At 38.4% G+C, this 26,857-nt stretch overlaps 1 protein-coding gene and 1 pseudogene across 19 annotated transcripts in view; one reads left to right on the top strand and one right to left on the bottom strand.

Moving 5' to 3' along the window:
- Window positions 1-11,868: 11,868 nt before the first annotated feature.
- On the bottom strand, window positions 11,869-14,518 carry LOC147579899 (uncharacterized; annotated as a pseudogene).
- Window positions 13,305-26,857, top strand: part of FUT8 (fucosyltransferase 8) — a 313,352-nt gene continuing 299,799 nt past the window's right edge. For 10 of the 19 annotated variants that reach the window (XM_025918887.2, XM_086709519.1, XM_086709518.1 and 7 more), the window contains exon 1: window positions 14,295-14,634. The gene's annotated coding sequence lies outside the window, so the exon portion shown is untranslated. Of the gene's footprint in view, window positions 13,437-14,294; window positions 14,635-26,857 lie in introns of those variants that run through there. The other 9 variants (XM_086709517.1, XM_086709522.1, XM_086709521.1 and 6 more) reach the window with 2 other exon arrangements.

The following is a 26,857-nucleotide window of genomic DNA, read 5'->3' as shown; positions in this document are numbered from 1 at the left end:
CAGTTATCTGCTTTAAAATTTCTGGCGCTGTTGCTGGTTTTGAATTCTTGAAATGCCAATATAGCAAGGAGATAGTTAGTGCCAGAAAGATGCCTCAAAAATCTAACTAGCCAATGAAAAAATATGAAGAATAACATTCCTGACTTCAGGAGGCTTATTTTTGTCATATGGGAGATATTATTGTGTAGAAATCATTGTAACACATGAATAATAGGAAGGAAAGCATTGCCATTGAAGGGGGAAAAGTTATTTTGATATAAATATACAATACATTTTGATACAAATACATAATATAACATATATATGGTATATATATGGTAGTGTTTTTGGTGGAAGTGCTTTTGGCAGGAGGAGTCCTGCTTTCCTCTCCAATCTGAGACAAAGATCAAGAATTTAACAAAAGGGCGACACTACCAATAGTGCCAGATCTGCCAAATAAAAATGCAAGATGCTCAGTTAACTTTGAGTGTCAGATAAACAACAAGGAATTTTTTTTAGCATAAATATGCCTTATGCAATATTTGGACATACTTATACTAAAAAATAATTTGCCATTTATCTGAAGCTCAAATTAAGTTGGACTTCCTCTATTTTATCTGCCAATCCTAGCTGCTCATTGAGGAGGAGTAGATGCATTTTATGTTGTCTTTCCCTCATCTCTTGGTTCCTCATGGTAAGATGAGTTGCTATTGACATGCTCCACACGAGTAGAATCCAACAAGGAGTGAGAATACAGTTGAATTCTTGCTATGCTGCAGAGGCAGAATGGAGGAACAGGCTACAGATGGACTTACCTCAAGAACAACTGTGAGACCAATCTCCTTCTCCCCCCACAAATAAACCACAGGCATGTATATGCCTTTACCACATAGGATGAAAGTTGAGCCTTTTAATTTGGATATTAAAGGAAAAGGTGACTCCTGAAGGCTTGAGGATTTGAAGAAATTCCATACTAAAGAAATTCACGGAGGGAGTGAAGGTGGAGGTTTCATAAGCTGGGTCAGTGAATGCTGGATGTGAGCTGGGGTGCACCTGCTATGTGGAGTCAGACTGAGGGAGCTCCTGGTTTTATGCCACACTAGCTTCCAGAGATGGAGAACATGGAAGTGTGAAGATAAAGGTAGTGATTGGGATGCATAGATGGGTTTGTTAAATGAATTGTGGAGCGTCTTGGAGACCATGTTAAATATTTTGGGCTTAATCCATGAAGCAGTGTGGCTCTTCTGAAGCTTTCTGAGCAGGAAATGTCATGATCAGTCTTATGTCTTAGGAATATTAGTCTGGCAGCTTTTTTTTTTTTTTTTTTTTTGGCAGTTCTTTATAGAGGGATTGTGAAGGGGGGAAAGAGTAGAGACAGGGTGATCAATTGAGAGGGGGTACAGTCAAGGTTACTGATAGCCCATATGACATCTACATGTGAATTACAAAAGGTACCTCTCCTGGGGGGATGCAGACCAGGGCACTCATTTTGGCAAAAGACTGTGCCAAGGCACATGGTTTGGTGACTAAATCAGGGGCTAGATTTTAGCTAGCCACTATAATAGTTGGTTAACTTACACTAGTGCCTTAATGCCACAAAGATTTATTCCTTGCTCATGTCACAGTCTGGTGCTTGTAGGGTGATTCTCCTCCTAGTGGACCCTCAGGGATACAGGTAATCTATCTCTATCTTATAATGAGACCATCTGATCTTCAAAATCACCAAGGAAGGAGAAGAAAGAACTGGAGGTTCTCACAGGGGCACTTATAACCAGATTAGGAAGTGACTTAATATCATTTCTGTCCACATCTTGTTGGCCAGAACATGGATCCAACTTGACTAGCAAGGAGGCTGGGAAGTATAAAGGATGAGAGTAATTTGTGCTGCTCTGAGTCTAGAAAGCATTGGAAGATGACTCTAGCATTTGAAGAAGATTGTAAGGATATTATGGGAAATCTGATGCACTTTATTCAACTTTCATTTCAATTATAATAAAAAAAGTAATATCCTTTCTCTTGTGCAAGCCTTTTAATGAGCATCTGTATCTAGCAGGTTGGTTTTTCTAGAACTGTATAGGTGGGACGTCATGAGTTATAAATGCAGAAGTTACCTCCAGACATCATTATATGGTTAATGCTACTCTGCCAGAGCATGACTGACTTAAAGCTAAAACTATTAAAAAATTATATATATATATATATATATATATACACATACACACACATACATATACGTATATATCTACGTATATAGATATATACATATATGTATGTGTGTGTGTATATATGTATATATTTTTTTCCAAGTTAGTTTGTATCTGTAAAAACTTGTCTTCATCTGCATGTGATATTGGAATTTAGATTTGTTGTGATGAGTGTAAAGTTTATCCCAGGTCCTTTGGTGGCCAAAGTGGTAAGTGGTAATTGGGAGACAATGAAGAATGGATTAAAAACTCTCCTACTACAAAATCAAAATTATCTGTGTGCAACCCTGTTTACCAGAGCTCCAGTTAGCCTCTTTGTTACTAAGTTAAGCTCATAGAAGACAAAGGTACTCTTTGAATATTCAAATTTTGATTGCAGAGTCTCAGACAATCAAAATAGACCCCGACCAATCAGAATTTTGCCATATTGGTGAACATTGGCCCTGATATACAGCCAAGTACACTTTAGTTACAAGATCATGAGGAATTATGCATAGTTTAAATAAATATTTCAGACTCACCCCTATGGTTTCCATGTGTCTTAGACTTTCCAGGAAAATTCAGATTTATAAATAACAGATTTAATTGTTAGATTTAGTTTCACTCCATTTGGTGACTGAAATATGGTCACTACAGCCATATCTATCTGAGAGAAGTTAGTAAATGCATTCATTGTAAGTTGGAGGGGAGAACTAATCAAGCACATTTTGTTTTAGAGGCACACAGAATATTAAAAGTGAAAGGGCTGCATAGATTGTTTTATTAGGCCCTCATTCTTAAAATGAAAAATACTCCTATAAAAGAAAAGACAAAGTTAATTGGATTTCTTCTGTTATTTAGGAATATGGACATAAGTATGTATAAAATTTCTCAGGATACTGTAAAAATAGCTATTAAAAGGTATTACAACTTCCTTGGAAACCATTTGCAGGCTCTAACAATACGTTAGGACAAAAACTACTTTTTTTTAGTCAAATCCTTTCTGCTGAAATAGTCACATTCTCATTCATTTATTCATTCATTAATTCATTTACTGTTGTTTGAGCATCTCCCATAGGCCGAACACTAATCTAGGCACTGGGGATACAATGATGAATCCATTCTGGCTCAATGATCTTTTGTTAGGATTTTGATTTTTTGAAAACAAAACATTGAGCCTGTCAGAATGAACAGAATATTGGTTTGGGATCAGAAGACCCGAATTCTACATGTGATTATACTGAACTATGAATTATATTAATGGTATCAAATAACTAGTCACCCAAGCCCTAAATCTCCTTCATCTTTAGTCACTTTTTCACCTCGTAAGTTACCACATTCTTCACAATTTCTAAAATTTGCTTCCTGCTGTCCATTTCATCTTCTGGTTGTTCTTGTTTAAATTATTTTCTCCAGGGCCATGCAACATGTGATTGCATAGGTTATCTACTGCATGTGGCAGAGGCCTTAGTGCTCACCAAACATCTCCGTTGTTGTTACGTCAGAGCCATAGGACTTCTGTTGCCACTATTTATATATTAGATATTCATAAACCCTGTGTTTCAACACCTGATAGAATTAGCTTTTAATGAAACTTGTCTGTAGATTAGCTTTTAAGATGTCTGTCTTAAAAATATAAAATAAAATATCTGTCTTTCCTATGTGAAGACAGTTTTGTTCCATTATCATAGGGCTTCACCTTTTTGCTGATTTTTTTTTAATGTTTATTTATTTTTGAGACAGAGACAGAGTGTGAGTGGGGGAGGGGCAGAGAGAGGGAGACCCAGAATCAAAACAGGCTCCAGGCTGTGAGCTGTCAGCACAGAGCCCGATGCGGGGCTCGAACCCACGAACTGTGAGATCATGACCTGAGCCGAAGTCAAACGCTTAACTGACTGAGCCACCCAGGCACCCCCCACCTTTTGCTGATTTTAAAAGAAGCTATGAGTGTTGCATTTACATAACTCATGATTTCTTCCAAGCTCACTTTGTGACAACATAAGGGGAGGGCTGAGTTATTTCGTTGGTGAGAAGCTAGATGGTCCATGTGGAGACAAACTCCAACAGAGTCCACCTGACTTCATAAAGAAAACATTTACTGGAAACAATGCATTGGAAAATTAGCAAAGACCAATGTGGAGGCTGAGATTGAGTTGAGTTGAATTGATAAGTACTGAGAAGAGAAGGACAGAGTGGTAAGATCCCTATGTGAATATTAGTGGGATGAGGAGAGTTATAGAAAACTGAAGGAGAAAGTGAGGGAAAAGAAAACAGCAGGATGTTAGAGATGTCAATTCCTGTGTGTACCCACCGCCTACTTCTGCTAAAGAGTTTGCCATGCTCAGGCACATAGCCCCTGCTGAAAGGGCAGCCATCACCACTTTGACACAGTAGTTTGGACCAGAATTAATACCTGACTGAAGGCCAAAGACCTATTATGTGACTTCGTAGAGAAAGACATGAAGACCCAACACGATTTCCCTCTGTGGAGAATGTGAATCAAGAAACAGAATTTGAAAGTTAAGATTGTGTCTTATGCTATGAAAAAGATGCAGTTATAAGAGAACAAAAATCGTGAGCCTGCACAAACCAAAAGGTAAAACAAAAAATGGAAGTCAGTTGGTACTGAGAGAAGAGCAGAAGAGCAGAAAATGACATGGGGACCGTGAGAGGGATGAAAACATGGATCAGCAGATCTCCAGTTGCCTCAGTGGTTCAGCCACAGGATAAGTTTGGTTCATGTATTTTGAAATGAAAACAGTTCAAATCCCTTTTTCCTTGGAGTAACCAAGTTACTTGGTTCCTTGCACCTTAAAGAGCTCAAGTAAGTTGGATGGACTTTCAGCCATTTGACGGAAGTGCCCCCAAAGACAGGGAGTGTATTCTATTTTTTTTTTTTTTTCCAACGTTTTTTTTTTTTTTTTTTTTTAATTTATTTTTGGGACAGAGAGAGACAGAGCATGAACGGGGGAGGGGCAGAGAGAGAGGGAGACACGGAATCGGAAACAGGCTCCAGGCTCTGAGCCATCAGCCCAGAGCCCGACGCGGGGCTCGAACTCCCGGACCGCGAGATCGTGACCTGGCTGAAGTCGGACGCTTAACCGACTGCGCCACCCAGGCGCCCCCAGGGAGTGTATTTTAAACTAAAAGATCTGAATTCATATTCAGCCTTGAATATGAATATGTTGGCTCCACTTGACCCAAGGTACACGAGTTTACGAGTAGACTTGTAAACTGTGTCAGCGCCGTTTATAGGGTGTTGTTTTTAGAACCTTTACTCTTTGTTTTAAATACCAACACTTGTGTTGTAGAATGTACTGCAAAACTGAAATGACATTCAACCTTTGGCTCAGGAAATCTTGTCATTCACCTGTTTCTTTTTCTTCCTGAGATTCTGTTTTCATGTCCTTTTGACTTTGGATGTAGATCAGATAATAATAATAGTGTCCACAAAGGCTTCCTTTAGCTTAAGGTTTTTGTAAAGCTATAAATGGCTAACATTTGTTGTGTGCTCTGTGCCAGGTACTGTTCTTAAGAGCCTTACATGTAATAACTCATTTTATAATCATAACAATCCCGATGAGGTAGATAATATTATCATTCCCATTTTACATGAATGAAAAAATGACACATAGTTTCAAAAAGTTTCCCAAGGTCTCATCGCTGTTAAGTGGCAGTGCTTGGATTCAAATACAGTTAGAATCTACTTTCTGAATCTACTCTATACTGCCTTGTCCTCATGGAAACTGGAAGATCCTGACTAACCAGAGGTTACGAGTGCTTGATCCCCCTGGCAGTTATATCGCAATGAAAATTAATTAACTCATTCAGCAAGTATGATACACAGTGGTCATCAAGACAGAGAGGCAGGGTCTCTGCCCTCAAGGGACCTTCTGGTGTTTCAGACTTTTGTCAGTTTGGTTAGAGTTAATCTTCCCCCTCCGAATCTAATTTTCCTTCTGGTAAACTCGTAAGATAGAGATTTTGCCCCTGTAATGCAGAACCTTGGAGCTTTGGTGATGTTAGCAAGACTCATTCTTATTGGAGCAAGTATTTATAACATATTGACAGTGGTAACTTTTTTTTTCTTGGCTGGAATTTTTCTCTCTGAATTTTTTTTTTCTTTTGCACCTATCCCATCTTTCCTCAGTCTGTATCTCCCCCCATCTCCAACTCCTGGTCTGTATCTTTGTTTTTGGTTTAAAATTTTTAAATAGAGTAGTATGTACTTGTCTTTGTTACGTTTCTTTCAAATCTTTTTGGATTAATTTCTTTTTGCGGAGCATTAAAGATCTAACTTAACATAATTTATCAAACTACTATGGTATTGTATCAGGATTAGTTTCCGTGGCATGTAATAGAAAGATTTAGAAAACTATGGCTTAAATAAGAGAGAAGCTTATTTATTTATATATTTATTTATTTATTCACATAAAAGAATTTTGGAGGTGAGCAGCCCAAGACTGCCATGGAGGTTCTGCAAAGTTATCAGGGAGTCAGGTCCTTCCTCACTATTATGCTCTCCCCAAGGTTTGGCTATCCTCCTCATGGTCCAAGATGGCTGAAAGGGCCCCCGTCATCACATTATGGCCCGGGATGCAGAGAACAGGTAAGAAGCGTATATTCCTTTCTTTTTATAACTTTTTAAAATGGTTGTCTTTATTTATTTTAAGAGAGATAGAGAGCAAGCAGAGGAGGGACAGAGAAAGAAGGAGACAATCCCAAGCAGGCTCTGCACAGTCAATGTGGGGCTAGAACTCACAGTGAGATCATGACTTGAGCTAAAATCGAGAGTTGGGCACTTAATCAAGTGAGTCACCCAGGTGCCCCAATTTTATTTTTTAAAATAGAAGTCCCACACAACATTTCTGCTTAGATCTCAACAGCCAGAATTTAGCCATGTGGCCACACCTATGCAATGGAGACTAGAAAATACTCGTTTTTAGCTAAGTGGCAATATGGCCATCTGAAAATTGGGGGTTGGCTCTTATGGAAGAATGAGAAAACAGAAAAAGGGATATAATTGGAGTCTCTGCTACAGGTACATTATATATAGTTGATAAAAATTTGTTGATTCATTTTTATAAACTTGATCATATTCTTAGAAGTAACACTCAAGTTGTTAATAAAGATAATGAATTTAAGGATTTTCCTTTTATTATTTTTTTTACTTTATGATAATATAATATCGCATACCATTGCATTTATCACATCTAAAGTAAACCCACCTAAAATTAGTTTATGCAAGATAGGGAATATATTAGAAGAATATTGGGGGGAAACTTTGGAAGGGACAACCCAAAGCAGAAGGAAAGGCAGAGATTCTGCCAATGGTCAAGAAAACCTGGAGCTGAGAACTCCAGTATAACAAAGACACTTTCTTCATCTTCTCCTCTTCCCTCTGTCCATTGACTGTATTTTCTCAATTCAGAATGTGTTTCTCCATTTGGCCAAAAACAAAAACAAAAACAAACAAACACCACCACCCCCCTCAAAAACCATAACATGTCCTATGACATCTTCTAGATTATATATCTAGCTGAGACTTGCGATGACCTCTCTTACAAAGTCTAAAAATCTTGGAGGACTAGCTTCATTGGCCCATCTTGGGTCAAGTGTCCACTTCTTGACCAGTTAGTTGTGGCCAAGGGCCAGTCAGTAGTAACAAGGCTTTTCGTGCTGCCATAATATGGTAGATGTGTGGAAATGGGAGGAGCAGGTACTGGCTATATAATTGTATAGGCTACACTAGAATTATACATGCTGGAAAAACACAGGTCAGTGGTCTGAATTAAAAAGGAGAACAGGATCTATGATAATGTAAAAAAAAATTGATTTAGCTATGAATAAACACCATTTGATAGATCTGCAATATATGGAATGTTTATTAAGTGTCGGGCATTGTGCTGAGTGCTTTTTACATGTTGAGTCATTTATTCCTCACAACTCTATGAGCTAGAGATTATTATCCTCTTTTACAGATGGAAAATCTGAGCTCAGGGAGTTTAAGTAACTTGTCCAAGAACATATTGCTAGTAAGTAAACTACATTTGTTTTAACTTCAGCATTTTTAACTACCAGGGTAATATACTGACTGTCTCATTGCTTCTCTGTCTTCAGTTGGAAACTACGGTCATGTTTTCAAAAAAAAATTTTTTTTAATGTTTATTATTTTTGAGAGAGAGAGAGAGAGAGAGAGAGAGAGAGAGAGAGAGGTAGCAGAGAGAGAGGGAAGGAGACACAGAATCTGAGGCAGGCTCCAGGCTCTGAGCTGTCAGCACAGAGCCTGATGCCGGGGCTTGAACTCACAAACTGTGAGATCATGACCTGAGTCAAAGTCAGATGCTTAACCAACTGAGCCAGGTATCCCAAGAAACTATGGTCATTTTTGATGAAACAATTATTAGTTATTCCCCACCCCCCCTTAGTTCTGCCTTAACAAAGCTATGTGAACTTAATGAATCTTGTAGTGTATCTGGGTCTTAATCTCTTCATCTGTAAAAAGACTGGGTTGTATTACATTAATTTCCCCCCTTGTTAGTGCAGGTAATGTTTTATTTTTAAAGGCAAGAGTACGAGCTATGATATGAAAACAATTTTAATTCATCTAATATTTTTGAGTGCTTGAGTCATATCTGTGTTATGAACTGTGATGAAATTAAAGATATACACGATGTAATTTCTGCTTATGGTGTTACAGAGAAACAAAGAGAATCATTATTTTGCAGAATTAGAAGTCCAGAGAAGAGTAGCCTTCAGGAGTGATACAACCTGCAGCTCAAACATATCTTCAAGGGTTTTCCTCTTTGCCATCTTCAGTGTGTTGACTTCATTTTAAGGTTAATTCCTCTTGTGTTTGTTAGATTGCTGCCCGTGGCAATCTCTATTATGCGCTGACTCATTGTACCTGGTAAGCGAGAATCCTCTCCTCTAAGCAGGGACTAAAAATCCTTTCCTTCAGTCTGATTGGGCCAGTACACCCCAGGGCTATAATGGTTTTCAGGTATATTAGGATATACTTGAATTAGAATTAGAATTAGAATTAGAATTAGAATTAGAATTAGAATTATCTAAGACCTAGTATAACCTAGATTCCAGGTCACGCTGCAGTAAAAAACAACCCCAAATCTCAGTGGTTTAAACAATAAAGGTATATTTTTTTACTCATGTATCCATCTTGACCTGATGAGGATGGAAGGTAGGGTGTTCCCATTGTCCCCTTTTAGGCACGAAGGCTGACACAGGCTCTATCATCTTCAATAATACTTGTTTTGAGACTGGGGAAGAGTAAACATTGTAAGAACTTATACTTGCAATTAAATTCTATAGCTGGAAGTGATACATACCACTTCTAACTATAACCCTCTATAGACTAGTGACTATAACTAGTCACATGGTTCAGCTCAACTGCAAGGGTAGAGTTGAGCAGTAGCGATGTGTGTGTGAAAATGTAATCTTTTTATATGCAAGGAAAGAGGGTAAGCAAGTCTCTACCATACTAGGGAATTAATTTATTGATTGACAGGCTAATTCAATTGCCCTTGTATAGCTAGAGGTTGGCTGGTTACCTAAAAAACAAACAAGCATAACAAAAAACGAACTCTATTAATGAGGAAGGAATAGGAGTGGATGTGAATAATTAAATTATATGATGCTTTATCTCAATGAAGAAGACAGAGATTTCAGCCATGGAGGAAAGTCATAGAAAGAGATAGTTTCATTAGTCTTTAAATCAATCACTTCATTTACTCTTCTGATTGGAAAGATTGGATCTTCTCTTTAATGAGTGGGTGTAGACTGAATTTCTATTTAGGGAGTTGGTTCACAGTGACTTTGAAATGTTTACTGGATTTCAAAGCATAGACTGTTTTTCCATATCTCGTTTTGGTTGCTGGCAATGGTGTGTCAAGCTGGCTAGATTTATAGTTTTAAAACAGGCAAAGAACCAAAATTTCTCTAGACCACCCCCTTTATTTTACAGATAAGAAAACTAAGGGCCAAATGGGTTAAATGATTATCTCAAGGTCTACATTTTTGCATGTAATAAACAGTGTTGCCTTTTGAATGATCTGCAAAATGGAATCCTCTAAGTAGATATATCTAGAGCAGTACTTAGAAAATAAGGACAATTAAAGATTATGAAGAAAGTTTCCATGACTGACATTCAGTTGTTTCACATTGGTCGAGATGGAAACATTTCTAAACGATCTGGTAAGTAGCTAATGCTGAGAACCTCTTTAACTCTTCTCTGTGAACTCATAGATTCCATTATAATAACAGGATCTACTTCAAGGGTTGATTTGAGAATTAAATGATGGAGGCAAGAGTTTATCATGGTACCTGACACTCAACAATATTACACTTCGGCTATTATTTTTATTATAGTCATTAATAAAATGGTAGTAGTAAACTTGAAACTAGTTCCTGCATGAATGTTCACAACTTTGGAAATGTGATAATACTCAAGTTCATTAATTTTGATCTAGCTAATCTCTCAATAAAATGGCCACTCCTGTATTCACTTTAACTTTCATTTTCATCTTTTTCATTGTCTAATGGTTGACAACTTCTTGCCCCACCTGCAAGACCCCACAGCTCTGGTTGATGACTAAGAATTTGACGCAGGCTGCGTAAAAGAATGTAACATACCGACAAGGTTCTATTAGTTCTTGGGATAATATGACATAAAGAATGTTCTGCACATTCTCTTGCTGAGCAGAACTTAAATCTGTTAAGTTTTCAGATAAGCAAAGATGGGTCTAAAAGCTAGTTTGTGAAGGAAGGTTGGAGGAAGTGGTGGAACACTTGTACTTGCTTAAGCAAATATCAGAAACTAGGAGTGACGAGAAGCAGAGGCAGGCAGCTGGGGTGAGAAGAGAGAGTGAGGGGCCCGAAGAGCAGCAGTGGGTGGTGGGGGATGGGCAACTGGAGCTTGTGGAGAAAACATCCTTTGATAGAGATGTCTTCTGGTGGCTAGTAATGTTTAGAACCTTCTGGAGATACTTGCTCTCTCAGAAACTTAACCTAGCAAGAGAAAGGCAGAGTTTTAGTAATATTCCTCTCTGGAGAGACTAAAAGAAATGTATTTTTTAAAAGCTGGAACTGTTGGGAATTTTTTTTTGGAAATTCATCATTGGCTTGGAACTCAGTGGGTAAAGGTTTGTTCCGAAAGTCAGTTGTATAACTGATACTTCAGTTCTGAGGTGGCAGTTCAATCCTGGGCACGTCCTGGAAAGGGCTTTGTTAACAGTGTTTTGTCACAGGGTGAGAAGCACATTGCCTCATCACAACACAATCAGAGCTGCTAGATAGCTAGTTTCTGAGTATATTCTAGAGACACCCAAGTTATTTGGCCTTTTAATATGTAATATACTATCCTACCAAAGTGCACTAAATCTTGGACAAACATTCCTAGGAAACTTTTTATTAAAAAAAAATTTTTTTTTAATGTTTTTATTTATTTTTGAGACAGAGAGACAGAGCATGAGCAGAGGAGGGGCAGAGAGAGAGAGACACACACAGAATCCAAAGCAGGCTCCAGGCTCTGAGCTGTCAGCACAGAGCCTGACGCGGGGCTCGAACTCATAGACTGTGAGATCAAGACCTGAGCTGAAGGCTGACGCTTAACCGACTGAGCCACCCAGGCACCCCTAGGAAATTGTTTTTTTTTTTTTTTTTTTTTTTTTTTAAAGCAAAAGCAGGTAGAGAAGGTAAGTAATTTTTTTTTAATTTTTAAAAGATTTTATTTTATCTTGTAAGTTTATTTATTTTTTGAGAGGGAGAGAGAAGGGCAGAGAGAGAGAATCCCAAGCAGGCTCTGTGCTGTGAATGTGGACTCTGAGGTGGGGCTTGAAACTCACAAACAGTGAAATCATAACCTGAGCCAAAATCCGGAGTTGGATGCTTAACAACTGAGCCACCCAGGTGCCCCAAAAGATTTTATTTTTAAGTAATCCCTGCACCCAAGGTGGGGCTCAAACTCACAACCCTGAGATCAAGGGTTACATGCTCCACTGACTGAGCCAGCCGGGTGCCCTGAGAAGATATGTATTTTAATTCCTACGTTTTTGGAAAGGAAAAATGAAGGCCAGATAAAAAACTGGATGTCTTGAGGCAAATGTAAAATAAAGCTTTGAAGTTGGAGATCTTAAAGCATTATATAAGGTAAGCTTTAAAGTTAAACATGCTTGGTAAAATATTTTTAAACATGCTGTTTAAACTAAGAAGTAAATATCCATCTCACCTCTGACTTCTAAAAAGTATCTAGAGTATGACTTATAAGACTTCAGCCTTTACCTCATCTTACTTTGGCATAAACCTAAAATTTCTGTTCATTTCCAACTACCAAAGCTTGTGGCCCTCCAAGCAGAATTCCGTTCTATTTGTAAGCTTGGTACAGAAACCTTTTTAGTGGAGGACAGCAACCATGCATTCAGTAAAAAATTGTTGAATATGGATATACAAGCTCTCTGAACTGGAACATAATTCTGATTACGCTAGTATATTGTTTTTGTGTGACTTTAGATAGGTCACTCTACTTTTCCCTTAGTTTTCTCTTCTTACAGGGAGATAACAGCCATAAAAACGACGGTAAACTACTTTGCTGAGAGCTTTTTCGTTAAAGGATTGACAATAAATATCAGAGTCACAAGGTCCAGCAAACCCAAGAAGCTGAGCTTATTGAGGGCAGGGAACTTTTTTTTCTTCTTTGGAAATCAGTAGTTATCTTATTTGTTTTTTCTGTAATACAGTTCCTGGCCTATAAAAAGGTCTCAATAAACACTGTAAATTTATGAATGTTATTAGGCAGATTGCAGTCTTGGCAGACCAGTGCCTTGTAAATCTCTTTTCTGTGATCTTTTTCATACTCAGCATCTAAAACGCCGCTGCTATTTGTTCTGGGATAAGTACCTAAGCAAGGCACTTAAAAACACCCAAGTCTAGAGAAATAATTTTTCTGTCCTCAGGGCACCATCTCGCTTTCCACGGTACCGCGCTCTAGGCTTGGGATCTGGGTCCGGAGGCTACAGGGAAGAGTTGGGAACGGGAAGCTCATTCTCCGGCCGTCTGATTGGTCGGCTCGCACTCCACTCACATGGCTCGCGTCTTTGATTGGACCTCGTGGCACCCCCTCCCTCGGCCCGCGACTACTTTGTGTGCCGGGGCTGCGCGCTTAGGTCCTCCGGCTCAGCTCACCGTCTGGGCCGGTCTGACCTAGCTCTTCGGCCCACTGCTCTGCATCGCGGGCGCCAGGAATTTCCCGAGTGCGTGCGGGTAGGAAGCATCCTAGGGAACCCCTCCTCCCCAAAGTACTCTTTCCCGTTTTGAATAAACTTCCGCTTCAAAGGGGCTGTCGCAGCCGCGGGTCGGGAGAGAGGCTAGGCATCAAACTCGGGCCCTTGTGGGAGGTCTTTCTGTCGGGGCAGATGTAGAAACAGTTCTCACAAGATAAAACAGGGCTCCGCTAATTGCATGTGGGTGCGATGCCATTCTGTGGTCACGCCGCTAGCTGCAGCCGAACGGCCAGACCTGGGCTGCAGGGGCTGAGCAGCAGCGATCACCTCTAAAAAGTAGCAAGGAGCCTGCTTCAGTACTAGTGCTCCTTAGGGCCGCGGGCTGCACTGGCATGGGCCAGTCCTTCCCCCGGCTATCGAGAATATGGCATTCCCGGGAGATGGCGCTCCCGGGAGTGGGGAGTTCGGCTCGACTCGCCCCCAGCAGTCTCCGGCCTGCAGGCAGTAGAGGGCGGCCTGTGCTCGTGTAGGAGCCGGCGCCCTAGCGCAGTTGTTGCCCTGTTGGAAGTCTCCCGGTCCCTCTGTGGCCCGCGGCTCCCTGGCAGCGGATGCTGCAGCTACGCTATCCACGGCTCAGCTAAAAGGGGGCGGGAAGAAGCCGTGGCACATGCCAGGGTCGCCGTAGGTGGCAGCCGCCGGCGCATGCGCGCCCTCTCCCAGAAGCCTGTAACGCTGAGGGGCGCGCGCCCCCACCCGCGCGCGCACGCTTGCGCTAGCCAAGGCTTCCCCGCCTGCGCTCGTTGTCAGAGCCGCTCCGGCGCGTGCGCGCGTTATCTCCGGCAGACCCGAGTAGCCAGGTTCCCTAAGCTCCAGGCCCCCGCCCCACATCGCCCCCTCCCAGCCCCAGTCAACCCGTCCCCTTCCTCTCCTCGCGGAATGGGGCCGGCGCTGCTCGGGGTCGCGCGCCCGGGACCCGGCTCGCGCTCGGTCTCGCGCTGTCAGCGACTGCCCCGCTCGCGCCGCCTCGCGCTCTCGCTCAGTCAGTGGCGCCGAAGGCTCCGTTAAGCGGCGGCGGCGGTTCCTGTTTCCGTTTCTTCGTCTCCCTTCAGTCGGGAGTAGCATCCTCCACCCAGCCACCCCTCCCACTCCCCAACGGGGCAGCTGCAGCTGAGGGCTGTGGCGGCGGCAGTGGCGGCGGCAACTGGGGACGGCGGAGACCGCCTCTGCTCCCGCCTCGGGTAAGGGGGCGTTGGGAGCCGGGCCCCGCGCGCCTCGGGGTCTGGGGCTGGGCTAGCGCGGGATCCGAGGAGGCTCTGGGGATGTGACTGGGGCTGTCGCCGCTCTTTTCCCCCAGGCGTTCCCCGGGCCTGTTGCTGCAACTGCTGCTTACCCAGCGGCTCCCGGAAAAGTGGGGAGTAAGCCCCCGGGACGCTCCGGCGCGGCCCGGGGGCGCGAGCTGAGGGTGAGGGGCGCCTGCCTCCGCGGGTGTCCTCGGCGTCGCGCATCCTTGCTTCGGGCAGGGGCCGAAGCCGTGGAGAGGAGAAGGGATGATGGGGGCGGGGGTGGGAGGTGTCCCTCTTCTCTCCTCTCCACCTACCTGCCCTTTTGCCAGCAACTCGTTCCCTGTAGTCACGGACTGTGGGGAGGAGGATGCTTGTACGTTTCCGGCTTTCGTGAGGGGTTCTCTGGCCAGAAATCGGGGAGTGGACCCGTACAAAGATCCGCTCCCGGCGAGGGGCCAATGCCGGGGCAGTTAAAGGCGTGAGTGCCACTGCATCCCCCAATTGATGTGGAAATGATGAGCTGGCGGCTTTTGAGTATCTAAACTTATTTGGGAAGGTTCAATGAGCCCTTATTTATTAAAGAAGATTTGTCCTGCAAGAGTGAGTGGGTTGTCGGGTGCAGCACCTGTTCTTTTACTGTGGGGATTGCAATCTTCAGCCATACAGAACGTCAGAGACGCAGTGTAAGTTAAATGGCAGTGACTTGGTTAGGGTTTATCCCTGGTGAGCTCTTAGCGTTTTGCCGTATATTATTAGACTTTTGATTGAGGCCTTGGAGAAAGGCACGAAGAGGTGTTTTCTTCTATCCATGTTTGAATTAATTTACAGTTGACTTAAGCCAACTCAAGAAGGCGAACCTAGGAAATTCAGAATCTCCAGTAATAACCCCAAACTTCAAGGTAATGCAGAACAAATTTCAACAAAAGTTTTCTGTCAGTTTAGAATTAAGCTCATCAGGGGTAACTGACCGAACTTTAACTTGGCTGTCTTTAGAAACTGTAGGCAAGGTTTCATTGCAGTTTTTTTTTTTTTTCTTGTTACTCCTGGGGTTAAGTGTATATTTATTTTCTTGATTAAATTTAAATTTCATGTTTTTGACGCATAATTCTTTTAAAGGGTGCATTATATAGAAAACATTTTAGGAGAGAAATTAAACATAACAGTGCTGTATTGAAATAATAGAGTAAGTTGTATTCTCCCTTCTCTGAAATAACCTAAAAAAAACCCCTAAAACGTATGCTAAATGATAAGGTCTTGTACATTGCTAACCTTATGAGATATACCATGAAATGTGTATAGAAAGTCTTAATTGCTCCATATGAAAATACAGTATTAGGGTAGTAAGGATAAGGTGGGCATTCAAACATTTGAATTTGTTATTTTACAGTTTAGTATGTAGAAATGTAGGGAGTTAAAAATGAATAGGCTGTAAGGAACATAGAAGATGGTTGGAGACCTGGATTTTCCTTTTGCTGCTTTTATAAATTGAGAATTGTACTTGAAGAGCTGAACAGCTGGAATGAAACTTGCATGGATTGCAGAAACATGCAAAAATGTATCTTTGATCAAGTAGTGAGTTAACATGAGTATATTGTGGTTTATTAGGATAGTGATTCAAAATAATTCCCATAAAATATAGCACTATATATATTGTTTAGGATGTTCTTAAAGAGTCACTTGAAGTTATTTTCCTACAGATCAGTTCTTTTTGAGATGTATGGAATTAAAAAAATAATTCTGATTACATTATGCAGTGTTTGATTTCAGTTTTAATTAGTTATTTTAAGGTACTGGAATTTTCTTAAAAGAGGTGAATTTTGAAATTTGCTAGTGGTTTGGAAAAACTTGTGTTGTTTATTTTTTTAAGTACAGTTATATTAGTAGGTTGGTCTGGAGGGGGAGCTAGTGCCAAAGCAAAGAAAGCATAGCTTAATATGTGTTTGAACTTTTAAAATGCCCAAACCCTTATTTTTATGACCTGAAGGAACATAAATTTTTAATTAAAAGAGTAAAGGAATTGATATGGGCATATATCTGTATATAGTTATTTGTGGAATATATATGTATATTATATATACATTATATGTAATACACATATTATATATAATATGTGTATTACATATAATGTATATATAATATATATACATGTATTATATATATAGTATTACAAATTAAGTCTTTTCATGATCTGAAATAATGGAAAGTAGATGCTTCAGGTTTATTGAATTTCTCATTTAAAATCTCAGAAAATATGCCCCATAATGTAAAATGTGTGATAGTAAGTTTCTTAATCTTCTTGTGCATTGCATCAGAGGGGAAATATATCTTAATCCTTTGTGCAAGTTGTATGTTCATAAATTTTTTCTTTATAATAACTATAGTCCTAAAATTTCAAAAATCAAGTAGAGTCTTATATAGACGAATATATTGACTGGGTAATTAGTAAGCTAAATATTTATTGAGAGTAGAGATAATTTCATTAAGAAATGGACCCTTCAGACATCTGGAAAGCAGGATCCCAAGGTCACCTCTTAACCTCTGTCTTCTGTAATATAGCGCAGTGAGTCCAGTGGCTTTACCAAATTGAACTTGTGCCTTTGACTATAAAGCAATAATTTTTTGGTTTATGGTGCTTTATTTAGATGTCACAACTGTAATAAGTTAGATATGTTATTTTACTTCTCACAGTACACATATTCATATTCAAGGCTAGAAATTGATAATGTATGTATTAAAATCATTAGAATATTTTTTTTTCTGGAAATAGTGGCTGGGCTGTTTGTTCTCCATTGTTTTCCATTATGTAAATTGAATCTCAATGCTGATAAAATAAAAAAAATAGATTCTTTGAAAGGAATGGCCATACCTGTGAGATGTATGGTAGTGAGATGTTTACCACTCACTATTGAAGGGGTTTATGCTATAAATTAAACAATGTTTTATAAGACATGCCAGACTATTTTTATGTATTTTTTTCCAGTTCTTAAGTGGTTATTTTTGATTTACTATAAACTGCATTACTAAATCTCCTGGTTTAATTAAATGGTAAATCCACACATTTCGTATTATAGAACACTTATAAAAGAGTTTCCATTTTACAATCATAAGAATAAATAGAAAAAATGTAATTTTTTAAAACTTAAAAATAAAGCACAACTAAGATTGTAAACAATTCTGAAACTACAAGTATTAATATTAATACATGCGTCAGTACTGGTTCTGTTGGTACTCTTCAGATGAGATACTAACTTCCAGGCTTCTACAGTCAGTGGTATAGTAGGTGTAGCCTTTAAAGGACCAGTACAAGATTTCCTTTGGTTACCTTCTTAATGAGTCTGTAGTTTATATTTCGGTACCATAAAGTATATAGTTTCTTTTTGGCAGTTTGAGTTGTTATTAAATTGTAGTTTGCTATAATAAGACAAACAGGCCTAAAAGTAAAAGATATTTACAATTGATTTTTAAAAAACCATTTTAAAATTCCCAACAGAAGACTATTGTATGGGGATGAGTATGCATTTAAGATACATTTTTTAAGGTATTAGGCTCCTCTCAACCTTCCTTTCTCTCTATATTATACTCTGCAGTCTACATCCCCTCTTACTCAACCTCCCTCCATATCCCACAAATTTCTCTTTGAAATGATTAGGGATCAGACCAATAAAATGAATTATATCACTCACTTGGCATAGGGTTATTCTTCCTTGATTAAATAAATGACTTTATATCAATATCTACAATATTCTAAACATGTAACTCATATAAACTTTACTTTCTATTAAAAAAAAATTTTTTTAATGTTTATTTTTGAGAGAGACAGAGAGTGAGTGGGGGAGGACAGAGAGAGAGGGAGACACAATATCCAAAGTAGGTTTCAGGCTCTGAGCTGTCAGCAGAGCCAGACGCAGGGCTTGAACCTAGAAACCATGAGATCATGACCTGAGCCAAAGTCGGATGCTTAACTTGACTGAGCCACCCAGGCACCCAATGTACATTTTACTGTTAATGGGAGAACACATAGGGCCCATGAGATCATGCTATGTATTTCAGTATAAGTTACTCATATTTGTTACAGAAAGTAGAGCTATATGGTTAATTTCATTTAAGTTTTTATTTTTGAAATTCATTTTTTAAAAATGTTTATTTTTGTGAGGCAGCCAGAGAGCATGAGAGAGCGTGAGTGGGGGAGGGGCAGAGACTGCCTTTCAACCCACTGAACCATCCAGGTACCTCTCACTTAAGTTTTCTTTTAAAAAGACTTTAATTACCAAAACCCAATACCTCACTCATCGGCTACTTTTTAAAAAAAAATTTTTTTTTTCAACGTTTATTTATTTTTGGGACAGAGAGAGACAGAGCATGAACGGGGGAGGGGCAGAGAGAGAGGGAGACACAGAATGGGAAACAGGCTCCGGGCTCTGAGCCATCAGCCCAGAGCCTGATGCGGGGCTCGAACTCACGTACCGCGAGATCGTGACCTGGCTGAAGTCGGACGCTTAACCGACTGCGCCACCCAGGCGCCCCACTCATCGACTACTTTTAAAAAATATCTTTTTCTGGGGCTTCTGGGTTGCTCAGTCAGTTAAGTGGCCGACTTTGGCTTAGGTCATGATCTCATCGTTCCTGAATTTGAGCCCCGCATCGGGTTCTGCACTGACTGTGGAGCAGTCTGCTTGGGATTCTCTCTCTCTCTTTCTCAAAATAAGTAAGTAAACTTAAAAAAATATATATCTTTTTGTGATAGGTTTTTTTTTTTTTTTTTTTTTTTGGTGGTCAGAAAATGACATGTGAAGAGGAAACATGTCTCAGGTTTTTAAAAAAATTGACAAATTTTACCAATATAAGGCTAGTGCTGATGTGGTTCAAACTTGTCTTTGCTATTACTCTCTTTTCTTTTATATTGGTTCTATAGTATAGCCTCCTCATCGAAGCACTGAAATAAAGCTTGAAAATCACTATTGAAATGCCTCCTATGTTTTTTGTATCTTGGAACTGGGTTTTTCAAATGTATCTTAGCAGTGGGATAAACTGAATAAATATGACTCAACATATTTATTTTATGATCAGACTTAGCATTTTTACTTGTCACAGTCTTGATGACTGGTTAATGTAAATAAAGTTCACAGTATAAAATAAATAATAAAATGCTAATATCAATTGTAGATGTAAATGGGAAATTAAACTGATGTTTATTTTATAGAATCTGAGTTATGAGAAATATTACATGATATGAACTTTAAATGTAACTTTCTGATTATAAATGAATAAAAGTAACATAAAAACGGGAGAGTCTTCTGTTTGATTTACTACAAACATACAACTAAAATGAACCTGTTTTATGTTTGTATAAATTTTTTTATTCAATTGACTGTTAATGAACCATGAATGAGTTTTAAATTTTTAATAATTTTGTGGCTGGTTATTTATATTATAATATCCCTTAAATGAGATATGAAATTCCATTAATACCTGGAGCCAAAATAATTTGCCTGTGGTAAAAAAGGTATTTACAAACCATCAAACTATAAAAGCATAGCAATGTTATTAAATGACTAAGTCATCACTCCATAAGCTAGTTTTAAAAATCATGTGTATAATTTTTAAAATCTAATTGATCATAATATCGTGATTGGTAAAATATAATTGATCAAAATATAATTTGTAGCTTCTATATTATACATTGTTTCAGATTTTAGCTGTGTTTGGGGCAGTCAGTGAAGGGAGGGAGATTGAGAGAGTCAGAGGATCTTACTGGTTGATGAGCCTGCTTTGTTTGGAGGTGAGAGGGATTTCTTCTTCAGTTTTTCTTTCTCCCTCCATTTCCTTCTTTTCTCTGTCATCCTTCCTCTCCCAGTAGTGGGAGGGAGTTGACCATCCTTATAGGATTTTTTTTTTTTCTTATAGAGTTCATACAAAGAACATTTCCTGATAAAACATTAGCTTTTATGTTACAATAGATTTATTATAATGATTTCATTTCCTTTGAGGCAATAGGCAAGAGACTTAGAACTTTAGTTGGGGCAGGGTTTAATATGATTTATTAAAAATGATTTTGTAACTCCATATAAAAAGGGATATGGGGTTGTTGGTTCATTGTTAAGGGTGCTGTATCAGTCACATTATTGTTCTGCTTAATATTTAATATATCATAAACCCCTCTTCCAGTTTCCTGGAATGTATTTTCATGTCTCCTCTGTTGTCTTCATCTGTGGAGTATCTGTTTACAAGGAATTGGTTTTTAGAATATCTCTTCAACTTCTTTGTGTGCCCTCATTGCAGTAATAAAAATGTAAAAAAAAATATATATATATATATTGTGTCCCTTGAAGAGGACTAACAAACTAAAATGAACAGCAGCGTTCTCCATTCATGGGAGTACTGTTAGCAAGTTTAAGCCAGTTACTGTGAAAAGGTCACAGGGAGAAAGTGTGTCTCATAATTCGGGCCCCAATCATTTGGGATCTGATTGATTAAGTTTCTCTAACACATGGGATTGTACCTGAAAGAGATATATATTCAGTTGAGATTGTGTTACATTTTTCATGTCTTGAGTTCTTTGAATAACTACTTAATTCATTCAGTTACCAAATGTCAAAAGATTGTAATTTTGAGAAACCTACTCTTTAAAATTAAGAGCTTAAGCTAGGGTAAATATTTTGCTTTCTTTTTATAAGTTGCAGATTTTTCTTTCTCTTTTAGGAAGTTTGGTGAAACTCTAGGGCTTAGGAAGGTGGTAACTGAAATTCTTGAGGCCAAAAAGTCTTTCTTTAGCCTTAGTAAACTGAACCCCAGCAGAATGGGAAATGTAGGTTTACTAAGTAATTTTGACTGTTTCCTCTGACATAATTACAGATATCTAGGTCTCCGTTAATTAAAAGTCTGTTTATTTTTAAGGTTCAAACAGTGGTACTTCTCATAGGTATAAAGCATTAACTGTTATGAGAGAGATACAACTTATTTTTAATTTGTAAGTAAAGAATAGGCTGTCAGTGCTGAATAAGCTGAAGAAATGTATGCCTAATTAGGATGCACAAATAATAAACTAAAGAAACTTGCTAATATACAATTAAAAATGGCTCCTCTAAATAAAAAGACTATTAGTGTTTACATTATAATGGCCCAAAGATGTCATGAAAATGAAATCACTAAAGAATTCTGTTTTGGAGCAATTTGTCAGACCAGGTAACAGTCTGTTATCCTTTAAACTGTCTGCAGAGGCTTATTTACATCAGTGCTGGTCCTACCTAAAGGGAAATAATGATCAATAACCAAAGTATTTTCACGGGAATTTTATGCACGTTTCCTATGTGTATATTTGTGCACTTCTTGTTACTTTGTTTCCATGGAAAATGTAAGGTTGGGAAATAAGGTACCCAGGTTTTGGAAATTCTGAAGGGAAAAGGATCTGAAGTTTGGAAAAAAGCTTTTCTTTTTGGTGTGTTTTACTGATACTTTTGATAGTGATAATTTCCTGAGACTTGTATGGACTTAAAGCCAAATCTGAGTTCTTTAACTTATTTTTTGAATAGCTTTATTGAAATATAAATTATGTCTCATAAAATTCACAGTTTAAGTTTTAATAAATTTATACAGTTGTATAACAATTACCACAATTTAATTTTAGAATGCTTTCATCCGCCAGAAAGCTTCCCCGTCCGTGCCCACTTTCCCGATTCCTGCTCCTATCCCGCAGCCCTAGGCAGCCACTGATCTGCTTTTGTTTCTATAGTTTTGCCACTTCTAGAAATTTGATGTTAATGGAATCATACACTATGTAGTCTTTTGTGTCTGGCTCCTTTCTTTTAATATAATCCTGTTTAGTCATTTGAATGAATGGTTAAAGTAGAAAAGCTTTGAACTTGAAATCAGGAGACTTGGATATGAGTGTTGGCTTTGCCACCAAATGTGTAAACTTGGGTAAGCCACCTGTTGCCTCTGCCTCTGCTGCTTTTTCCATAAAATCAAATTATTTTGATTTTCTTCTATTCCAGTTTTTACAGCTGGGTAGACATTCACTGACCTTTTCCTAGAATGTACCTTAACTCTTCCCCTTAAATATAGTCACTTTATTTTATTTTATTTTATTTTATTTTATTTTATTTTATTTTATTTTATTTTATTTTTTCAATCAGAAATGAAGCTTATGGTCTAATATATGTGAGTCAACAATGGAGGAATTTGGGACTGTCTTGAAGAAACAAGACAGCTGATTAAACTTTTTCTTGAGCATTTCTTAGTTCAGGTGTATAACTTTGAGAATAGGGACAATGATAAATGCTGAGTTAATAATAAATATCTTTGAAGAGAATAAAGGTAAAGTTGAATAATCCTCAGAAGTAGAGCTTTAAAATGGATTGAAGCTTATGAATGTAAGAAAAAGACTATGCTTTAAATAAATGTTTTTGTTTTGAGAGTAGAATGTGGTGTGGAGAGATTTTAGTTAAGTTTAAGATGACTTAGGCTCAAGGCAGCTGTGTGAGATTAGACTGTTTTTTTTAAGAACCAATGGAAATGTATAGCTACCATTGGGAAGACTGTCCTAGGGCTCATGAACAGGCAAAGCTGACAGGTAATATTCAGGTGACAAACTAAGGAAAAAATACACATATAGGGAATTAAAATTAGTGCTGTATGTGTGTAAATGTGTATGTTTGTAACAGGAGTAGACGACTGAGTAGGCTAGCATCAGGTATATGCCAGAGGGGTAATGGACATTTTCACTATAGTATGCAAAAAGATAGGGCATTGAATAACAACTAGCTAAATTTAAAAATGAGAGTGCTATAACTACTTTGAATATTGAATGATTTGACTCTTAGAAACCATCAGAGCTGCTTATATTATCTATAATAGTAGGAACTGTGGCTGTAAAATGATCGCATTTTTATTTTTACCCAACTTACTAGAATGTATGAGTGGTAACCCACGGAGCAGACAGTGTGGAGGAGGGGAATATAGTCATAAATATATTTTAGTGATGGTGTCATTATAGCAGCATAAAATTTCTTGCATGTTTTATTTTTTAATTTTTTTTTAACGTTTATTTATTTTTGAGACAGAGAGACAGATTATGAACGGGGGAGGGTCAGAGAGAGAGGGAGACACAGAATCTGAAACAGGCTCCGGGCTCTGAGCTGTCAGCACAGAGCCCGACGCGGGGCTCGAACTCACAGACTGTGAGATCATGACCCGAGCTGAAGTCGGACTCTCAACTGACTGAGCCATCCAGGCGCCCCTTGTTGCATGTTTTATAGTCATATTTTTTGTTCATGAGTGGTATTTCTAACTTAGATAAACCACCTTATGATAACCAGAAATATCCCCAATGTGAAACCTATATTTAATAAATGAAGATTTGTCACTTTGACAATAATATATAGATTATGTTAAGACTTTAAAGGAGTTCTAAAAGTTGAATCCCATAGCTTTTTATGCAATGGCAGCATTCTAGGAGTAAGTATGAGAGCTTTATTTTTTTTCTTAAAAGTTTTTAAAAAAATGTTTATTTTGAGAGAGAGAGAGAGAGAGAGAATGCATGCACATGAGCAGCGGAGGGGCAGAGAGAGGGAGAGAGAGAAAGAGTCCCAAGCAAGCTTGTGCTGCCAGCACAGAGTTGGATATGGGGCTCAAACTATAAGATCATGACCTGAGCCAAAGCAAGAGTCCCACACTTAACTGACTGAACCACCCAGGTGCCCCAAGTATGAGAGCTTTCTAAAGTGACTATTTTATGGCAATCATATTCTTTTAAATATATGCCATACCATATTTATTTTTAAATGTTTCACAGAATTTGTAATATGTATAAAGTATCTGAATATGAGTTATGTAATTGGAAAATTTTGGGGGTAAAGGAAAAGAGACACTTATTTCTATAACTTTTGGAGCTTCAAAATATTAAAGGTCATATTTTCCCAGGAAATTTTATTGTTTTAAATATTTTTGTTTTTTAAAAGTTTATTTATTTTGAGAGAGAGAGAGAGAACCCCAAGCAGGCTCCTTGTGGTCAGTGTGCAGAGCCCCACGGGGGGCTTGAACTCATGAAACCCTGAGATCATAACCTGAGCTGAAATCCAGAGTGGGGTGCTTAACTGACTGCTACCCAGGCGCCCTGGGAATTTTTACTATTATTATTTTTTAATTAAAAAGTTTTTTAAAAATGTTTTACTTATGAGAGAGAGAGAGAGAAAGAGAGAGAGAGAGAGAGAGAGAGAGAGAGAACGAGTGGGGGAGGGGCAGAGTGAGAGAGGGACACAGAATTGGAAGCAGGCTCCAGGCTCTGAGTTGACAGCACAGAGCTGGACGCAGGGCTTGAACTCACAAACTATGAGATCATGACCTGAGCCAAAGTTGGAGGCTTTACTGACTGAGCCATCCAGGTGCCCAGGAATTTTTATTTTTAATCATAGTAATAAATGAGCGGCTGTCAAAAGATAAAGCCAGTTTTAAGTTTAGATTCCTGTTCTCTATATATCACATACTTGATTTTAAGAAAATAGACTACTTAAGGATTTCTTAAATAATCAAATACTGCTTGGATATTTAAGCAAAGCATCAGAGCAAGACTAGAAAACATTGAAGCAATAAAAATGATTAATTTAAAAGTTTTGTAACATAGTAAAGAAAAAATGCAGTAATATACAATAGAAAAGAAGATATACAGAAAGAACATCATTACCTCACATCAGACATAGTAGGCTGTCTTTACAATGAATACCAGTCAAATCAAATAGGCTACAGAATTTGTGCCCTTCTACTAGGCAGGTGGAAATGAGATGAACAATTAATTATAGGGTGTGCACCAGAATACCCACTTACATTGTTTGGCAAGTCTTTTCTAATTGACTTCCTACAGGGGCTTTTTCAGACCTTTTCCTACTCTCTTTCTAGCCCCTGATTCTAGCCTGCTCTAAGACTTTGTAGGTTGTTTTCAATTAACTGTTTTTTTTTGAAAAGAGTAGCAAGATTAAGGCCATCAAACAATCTTCGTCAGCTTTGCTTTTCTTTATCTCTAAATTGTTTAATTTCTCTTCTTCTCTACCATTTAGTGTTAGGGATGTGTCTTTAGGCTTTCATGACTACTTCTTTTATCCCTTCTATTGGAATATATGGGTTCATTAGTTAACTCTTTTATTATTTTTATTTGAATCTCCCCTAACATCTTCAATGGCCTAAAAAAAAAAAATGCACCCAAAAAACATCTTTTCTTATTTTTTTTCTTCTCTTTCCCCCTCCTTTTTTTATGTTATCCAACAGCCCAAAAGAAAAAGCAACATGTATATTGTTTATATTTTGCTACCTTCTTTTTCACTAAAGCTGTTCTCTCTGTTATTACCAGTGACCTGAATTGCCAAATGGGGACTTTTTTTCAGTTTTAATTCTTGTTTTTTTAATTCTCCAGATTCCTTCTCCCTTCTCATAACCTTGTAGTCCTTCTAGCTCTCCTGTATATTGTAGCCACTCTTCTTTTCATTCACAGGGCCAACTTGTTTCCTGAGTATTTGCTTTATGTATTTTTCTACATCTAGCTTCTTTTCCTTGGAATACTACCTGGTCTGTTGGCTTCAGTGAGTACCTCTTTCAGGTGACTCCTGTACTGTAAGTTCCCAAACTCCCAATTTCCAGCTGGAGAGTTCCACCTGTTTGTCATGCCATCAAGCTCAACATACTCAAATTTGAATTTTCTCTCATTTTCTTTCTTCTAAAATGTAGTTTTATTTCTAACTTTCCTTTCTCTATTAAATAGGCCTATTCCTCCATTGCCCAAACTTGAACTCTGAGTCATCTGTGAGTTCCCCATCATATCCATTCAGTTGTTAAATTGGGAATTCTGTTACTACAGTGTTTCTCTATTTCATCTGCTCTTTTCTGTTTCATTTTTTACTAGAGAAATTTTTACTGCAGAAGTTTCTTATTACCACTAACATAAATAATTGTAATTTGGTAATTGCTATGATAGAGAGGAGGCAGAGGCAGCAAGCAGTTCTATTAGTGTATGTTAAGTGGAGAAGGCTGTATTGAAAGGAGGTGACATTTAGGCTTAGTATCAAAGAATAAGTAGGGGCATTCCAGGCAGACAAGCTGAAGAAAGACTTATTAGAAGTTTATTATATGTTGTCAACCTATAAGACTTTTTGCTTTAATCCTTATTGCATGTGTGTATGTTTCCAATGGGCAT

The sequence above is a fragment of the Puma concolor genome, chromosome B3 (genome assembly GCF_028749965.1).
Source record: "Puma concolor isolate L17-30 chromosome B3, mPumCon1.1.hap2, whole genome shotgun sequence".
NCBI classification, from domain to species: domain Eukaryota; kingdom Metazoa; phylum Chordata; class Mammalia; order Carnivora; family Felidae; genus Puma; species Puma concolor.
The sequence above is the reverse complement of the archived record's forward strand: the minus strand, read 5'-3'. Positions and strand labels throughout refer to the sequence as shown.